General features: G+C 37.8%; 1 non-coding gene across 1 annotated transcript; it reads left to right on the top strand.

The window, feature by feature from the left end:
* The first annotated feature begins 6,941 nt into the window (after positions 1–6,941).
* On the top strand, positions 6,942–7,048 carry LOC121214342 (small nucleolar RNA R71). Its single transcript, XR_005909925.1, has one exon. It is a non-coding gene; the product is annotated as a small nucleolar RNA R71 (small nucleolar RNA).
* The last annotated feature ends 773 nt before the right edge of the window (positions 7,049–7,821 follow it).

The following is a 7,821-nucleotide window of genomic DNA, read 5'->3' as shown; positions in this document are numbered from 1 at the left end:
GTAAGCTTGTTGTTGCCACTGCATATGTTGCATTATGTCCATTAACTTTGATAGCTCATCTCGAAGATCTGTGCGAGGCAGTTGAGCTCTGAATACTAAAGTCTCGAGATTAGGTTCAGTTTCTGGTTCCATTGGTTCCACCTTATCAGGGACTTCAGCCAATTGCACTGGCTCGATCTCTGTGGGATCTTCTTCTGCTTCTTTTTCGGGATCCTCACTTTCTTCAACTCATTGCTGTAGAACAGAGTCTCCAACTATTCGATAGAGGTCCCAATCTATGATTGTGCCCTGACTATAGCCTATCTTCTTTACGTTTGCAAGAATTTTAGCTTTCAAGCACAAAATTGTTATCGTAAAGGGAAAGTAAGTTGGGACAGAATGTGAACGTCTAACGGCACAATTCTGAATTTCCCTCAAGATGATTTTTCCTACATCAATGGTCTTCCTAGTTAAAATCGAGTATAATAAGGCCATTCACTCTAATGAGATTGTAGTCCCATGTGAGCTAGGCATAAGGCTAAATCGGATGAAGTAGAACCATACATTTGCGAGTGGTGTCAAATATTCTCTTCGACAAGTGTGGATTCCTTGCTTTGACACAGTCCACTTAGAACCTAGAACTGTAAGTTCTTCAAGAATTTCTTGCAAATTTTCAGACTCTATATTACTCATCAAGGAGCAATATTCGTCGTTTTCAAAATCAGGAAATTCAAAGAACTCATTAATAGCGTTTGAAGTTATTGGTACCTTGATTCTGTGAACTGGAACTTTCGTCAACTCGCTTGAGGTTAAATTCGCATAGAATTTGTGCACTAACTCCTCATCCACACTAGGTCTCTTCTCACAAAACAACTCCCAATTGAGAGTTTCAGCAACTTGACGAATACGCGCCATAAAACCAATATAGTTGTTTTCTTTCAATGTGAAACCTTTCTCTGGATACATTTGTTGATTCTTGAAGATACTCTCGTATCTTGCTTTGACTTCTTCACAGTGGAACTTGTTTTTGTGATTTGTCAATTTGGGCAGATGCACGAGTTCTCTTGCGAGGCATGATTAACCTAATCATAAGATGGTAACAATTATTTTCTAAAAAAATTTAATTAATATACAATATTAATATTTCAATAAAGTGAAAAATTAGATAATAAAATTAAAATTTAGGAGAAAAATTGGTCTTACCACCTTTTTTGTAAAAATTAAGAGCTCTTAAGAAAAATAATTTTGAATCAAAAGATGGAAAATTAAAATAGGTTGAGGGGTTTTTGGCTAAGGATGGGTGAAAGAGTGGTGTGCCGCTTGGATATGCAAGGCAGCAGCGCGCAATAGGGGATGGATGTGAGCAGCGTGCGGATCGTTGAGTAAGCCTGGTATGGACGTGCGCGGGGTGCTGCTCACCGATCAGTTGGGCGATGCTGTGGCTAGGGAATTGTTAGGAGGTTTCGACACTTAAGGGTTTTGGTGTTTTTGGAGGGAATGGTGTATGAATTGAAAAAAAATAAGGATAGATGGGTGGAATTTATAGTAAAAGGAGTAGGAGCTAGAGTAGAATTCTTAAAAATTCTAAGTTGTAATTCTACTCAAAGTAAATAATAATTAATAATTAATATAATACATATTAAATTATTATTTGCTATTAATTTATTAAGATAAAAACTTATCGAATAAAATATGATTAAATTAAAACTAATCCTAACTCTAAATAAAGCTGATAATAATTAATATATATTATAATGGATATAATTATATATTAATAATTATCATCTTTTCTATTTTTTTCTTTTTTTATTGAACTAAAAACATTTATTCTGGATGCTTTTTGAAAATATTTACAAAAAGAGGCATCTAATTTTTAATATTTACAAAAAGAGCAATCAAATTGTTAAAAATAATTTAATTAAGTTCCTAGACTTAATGAAAATTCAAAATTGAGTTGCAACATAAAACTTGGATCAAAATTGACCCTTTTATTTGAAAAACTAAAAATTTATTTTGTCATTTAGGGAATAATTTCTTGGGAAATTATGTTAAAATCAATTCCCAAGAAAGATTGGAAATGTCACAAGCGGTCTCGCTTAAGTTTCAACCTCCTAGACAGAATTTATTTAAACATGCTAATCCCGAAAATATACCCTAATCATTTATTCAAACAGAAGAACAAGAAAAATTAAATATCTGATAAAATAAATGAGATTTGATTCCGTTCAGTTCTATCTCCCCAGTAAGGTTTCTAGCGTTGAGCATTAACTCGAAAATTACCTCCCTTACCTTGAAGTTCAACAACTCCGTATGGATAGACTCGATGAATCATAAATGGCCCGGACCAACGTGATTTTAACTTACCTGGAAAGAACCTTAATCTGGCATTGAATAACAAGACTTGCTGACCTGCTTCAAATTCTCGAACTCGAATGTGCTTGTCATGCCATTTCTTGAGTCTCTCCTTAAGTAATTTTGCATTCTCATATAAAGACATTCAGAATTCTTCTAACTCGTTAAGTTGAAACCTCCGTTTCTCTTTCGCACTTTTAAGATCCAAATTGAGTCATTGGAGAGCCCAGTAAGCTTTGTGTTCTAACTCCAAGGGTAGATAGCAGGCTTTCCCAAAGACTAACCTATAGGGTGACATCCCTAAAGGTGTCTTATATGCTATCCTGTAAGCCCATAAAGTATCATTCAGTCTTTTGAACCAATCTCGTCAGTTCGAGCAAACTACCTTCTCAAATATGCCTTTGATCTCCTTGTTTTCCAGTTCAGCTTGCCCATTCATCTGCGAATGGTAAGCTGTAGTGACCTTGTGTTTCACTCCATATTTATCTAATAACCATTTCAACCACTTGTTCACAAAATGAGACCCTTCATCACTGATGATGGCTGTTGGGGTTCCAAACCTTATGAACACATGTTTCTACAAGAACTTCATTACAACCTTAGCATCGTTTTTCGGATATGCCTCTGCCTCAACCCACTTAGACACATAGTCTACTGCTACTAATATGTACTTGTGATCCAAAGACGGAGGGAGAGGACCGAGAAAGTTAATACCCCAAACATCAAATAATTCTACCTCAATGATGTTTGTTCGAGGCATCTCATTTCTGTGGGTGACATTTCCAACCCTTTGACATCGATCACAACTCTTTGCGTAAGCATCTGCATCTTTGAATAGTGTTGGCCAAAAAAGTCCGGCTTGCAATACCTTGGTTGCAGTACATGTACCTTCGAAGTGTCCCCCACTCGGGGCTGAGTGACAATGGTATAAAATCTTATGTACTTCACCTTCTGCCACGCATCTCCTGATCATTTGATCTGTACACTTTTTAAACAAATACGGTTCTTCCCAGAAATAGTACTTCACATCGTGAAGAAACTTTTTCTTTTGATGATACATCTTATCAATCGGCATCAAACCATAAGCTAAAAAGGTAGCAATATCAGCAAACCAAGAGGTATTATAAACTTGATTTACCTTCAGTATGTGTTCATCTGGTAACGTCTGTCGAATTGGTATAAGAGGAGAGTTCCCTTCTTACGGCTCCAATCTGGACAAGTGGTCTGCTACTTGGTTTTCCATCCCTTTCGATCTTGAATTTCTAGACCGAACTCTTGAAGTAAAAGTACCTGTCGGATCAGTCTCGGCTTAGCGTCTTTCTTGGCAAGTAAATACTTAATTACCGAATGGTCCGTATAAACAGTCACTTTGGTACCTACAAGATAAGATCGAAACTTGTCAAAAGCAAACAGAATAGCAAGTAACTCTTTTTCTATTACCCTATAATTCAGTTGAGCTCCTGTTAGAGTCCGACTCGCATAGTAGATGGGATGAAAAACTTTGTTCCTTTTCTGACCTATGAGAGCTCCGGTCGCGAAGTCACTTGCGTCACACATCAATTCAATTGGCAAATCCCAGTCTGGTGTGACTATTATGGGTGCCGAGACTAACCGACTCTTCAAATCATTGAAAGCTCTTAAGCACTCCTCATCAAATTTAAATGTTGTGTGCTTCTCCAATAATTTGCATAAGTGTCTAGCAACTTTGGAGAAGTCCTTAATGAATCTTCGATAGAAACCAACGTGGCCCAAAAAGCTCCTAACACCTTTTACAGATATTAGAGGTGGGAGTTTCTCAATAACATCTACCTTTTCTTTATCTACCTCGATTCCATGTCATGTTATCCGATGCCCTAGAACAATACCTTCTCGTACCATGAAATGGCACTTTTCCCAGTTAAGTACAAGGTTTGTTTCTTTGCATCACGTTAGTACCTTGGCTAGATTGGATAGGAAATCATCATATGTATCTCCGAATACTGAACAATCATCCATAAAAACTTTCATATATTTATCAACCATGTCAGTAAAAATAGATACCATACATCTTTGAAATGTAGTAGGTGCATAACATAAACCAAATGGCATGCGCCTAAATGCAAATGTACCGTACGGGAAGGAGAACATTACCTTGTGTTGATATTTTGGTGCTACTGTAATCTGATTATACCCCGAGTATCCATCGAGAAAATAGTAATAGTCTCGCCCTGCGAGTTAATCCAGCATCTGGTCCAAAAACGGTAAAGGAAAGTGATCTTTCCTAGTTGCCTTGTTCAGCTTCCGATAATCGATGCAAATTCTCCATCCTGTAACTGTTCTAGTCGGTATCAACTCGTTATTATCATTTTCAATGACCGTGATACCTCCTTTCTTTGGCACGCACTGGACCGGGCTTACCCATGAACTATCTGAGATGGGGTAAATTATACCCGCATTTAACCACTTGATGATTTCTTTCTTGACTACGTCCTTCATGATGGGGTTCAGTCTTCATTGTCCATCAATCGTCCCTTTTTCACCATTTTCTAAGATAATCTTGTGCATGTAAACAGATGAACTAATTTCGCGAATATTGGCTATGGTCCATCCGATAGCTTTCTTGAATTGTTTCAACACCAGGATGAGTTTCTCTTCTTGCTCAGTAGTTAATTCTGCTGAAACAATCACAGGCAGAGTAGAAGAGTTACCTAAATAAACATATTTCAAATATGAGGGAAGTACCTTCAGTTCTAATTCAGGTGGCTCATCGATTGATGCTTTTGGTTAGGCATAATCCGTGTTCTCTAACTCGAAATATTCAAAGCGGAATTGCATATTAAATCCCCTTTGATTAGCTTATAACAAAGCTAAGTATTCATCCTCCTCTTCATCATTTGGAGGATCTGATGTCAAAATTTGTTCCAATGGGTCCTCAACATAATTGAGCTCCTTCTCCACGATTAAATCCTCTATATCAAACACAGGAGAACAATCATCAATTGTGTCAGGAAATTGCATGGACTTAAAAACGTTGAATGTTACCTGATTATCCTGAACAAGCATAGTAAGCTCGCCCTTCTGCACATCAATAAGGGTCCTTCTGGTTGCTAAATTGGCACCTCTTTGTCTGCTTCAAAGTCTAGATTCACAAAGCCAGCAGGAAAGATAAATTTGTCTACACGTACCAATATGTCCTCGATTTTTCCTTCTGGATGTACTAAGGATCGATCTACTAATTGAAGTGTAATCGTAGTAGGTTTAACTTCACCTACCCCCAACTTCCTAAATATTGACATGAGCATCAAGTTGATATTCGTACCCAAGTCACATAGTGCCTTACCACAATATGTTGCTCCAATATTGCAAGGTATGGTAAAACATCTAGGATCCTTCAATTTTGGGGGTAGTTTATCTTGAAGATATGCACTGCATTCCTTCATTAGGGCTACCGTCTCAAATTCTCCAAGCCTTCATTTTTTAGACAGGATATCCTTCATGAATTTGACGTAGTTCGGTATTTGTTCAAGTGCTTCAACCAACGGGATGTTGATGTGAAGTTGCTTGAGTACGTTAAGGAACTTCTTGAATTGGATTTCCTACTTTTGCTTCTGAAGTCTTTGAGGATAGGGTGGTGGAGGTTTCTTTACTGGAACTGGTTGATTCATTTTTTGTGGCAATTCTGCATCTAACGGAGTTATTAGTTGATCAAAATTAACTGGTTTAGAAGTTACCTTGTTAGATTTTACAGATTCAATTTCCAGTGAAACTAGAATTTCAACACTCGATTGAACTTCCTCTAAGTCTTGAGCGTCAACTAGCTCCTTCTCAACTTCGACGAAATTGGGCTCTAAAGTCTCTCCGCTCCTCAATGTTAACGCTTTACAATGCTCCTTCCCTGGATTCCTCAGATTCTCCATATCACTAGGTAAAGCACCTTGTGGTCGGTTTCTGAGTTCAGTTGCAAGCTGACCCACTTGATTCTCCAAATTCCCTAAAGAGGCATCATATTTCACCATGTATGCCTTCAATAGATTCTCTAGGCTATTGGATGGTTCAGCTTCGGTTGGTTTCTGAGTTTGTTGGGGAAAACTATGTGGCTGGGTCGATCTAGGTTGGACATAATTGTTATTGGTTCCTGCCCCTTGGTTACTCCAGGAAAAATTCGGGTGGTTTCGCCATGATGGGTTATAGAAATTGGATTGCAGCCCTTGCCTTCTTCAATTTTGGTTCTGGTTACCCATGTAATACACAGATTCTGGGTTCGATGGACATTCTTCGAACAAATGTCCTTTCCCACAATAAACACAGACTCCATTTTCAAATTGATTCAGTGGTTGTGCTGCAAAACTATTACACCTATAGTAGTAAGATTTTTTTAACATTGAGGATATTGATGATACTTGAGATACGAGTGAAGTAAGAGTGTCTACTTCATGTATTCCAACGACTCATCTTCCTGACGCTGCTCGATTGGTTGGCTATTGATAATTGTTACTGGCAATCCTCTCAATGATTTCTTAGCCTCATTATATGACTTAGAAAGGAGAGCACTATTAGCAGAAGCATCCACTACCATCCTCGTGTGAGCATTGAGACAATTATAAAATGTCTCAAGTTGTATGCAATGTGGGATTCCCTGATCAGGGCACTTCCGTAATAATTCTTTGTACCTTTCTTATGCCTCATATAATGACTCATCATCCATTTGTTAGAAAGTAGTGATCTTGTTCCTCAACTTAGCATTCTTTCTAGGTGGGAAATACTTCATAAAGAATTTTTCTCTAACTCTTGCCATGTTGAAATTGAGTTTGGTGGTAATGAGTTCAACCAAGCTCGAGTTCTGCCCCTTAGTAAATATGGGAACAACTTTAATCATAATGCATCTTCGGGTACTCCAGCTAACTTGAAAGTATCGCTCACCTCCATAAACAGTCTTAAGTGTAGGTGAGGATTTTTGGTAGGCATTGTACTGAATTGGCCCACTGTCTGAAGCATTTGGAACATGACTGGCTTCAACTTGAACTGGTGTGCCTCAATTTCGGGTATCCTAATACCAGGATTAAGATCATGAAATATTGGCATGGCATACTATCTTAAAGCCCTATCCCTATCATCAGCAATAAGGATAGGAATTTGAGCAAGGTTTGCTTCGTTTCCTTGATTCAGATTTTCGAAGTTCATCTCTTCAATCCTTCTCTGACTTGCTTGTCTTCTTCGCTGTCGAAAAGTTCGTTCAATCTCAGGGTCTACAGGGAGTAAATCGATGATTCGTTCAATACTCATAAACACCTGAAATAATCACAGAAAAATTAACTAAGTTAAAATTTGAACAGAAAAATACACCAAAATCCAAAACTAACAACTTCACAAATAATGACTTTTTTAAAACACAGTCCCCAGCAACGGCGCCAAAAACTTGGAACGACGAAAATGTGCAAGTGTACACAATCGCAACAAGTAATAAATTGACAAGTAAATGTCGAGTTAGCGTACCTACAGGGACTGTGAAAG

This window comes from Gossypium hirsutum, chromosome D01 (genome assembly GCF_007990345.1).
Source record: "Gossypium hirsutum isolate 1008001.06 chromosome D01, Gossypium_hirsutum_v2.1, whole genome shotgun sequence".
In the NCBI taxonomy this organism is placed as follows: domain Eukaryota; kingdom Viridiplantae; phylum Streptophyta; class Magnoliopsida; order Malvales; family Malvaceae; genus Gossypium; species Gossypium hirsutum.
The sequence above is the reverse complement of the archived record's forward strand: the minus strand, read 5'-3'. Positions and strand labels throughout refer to the sequence as shown.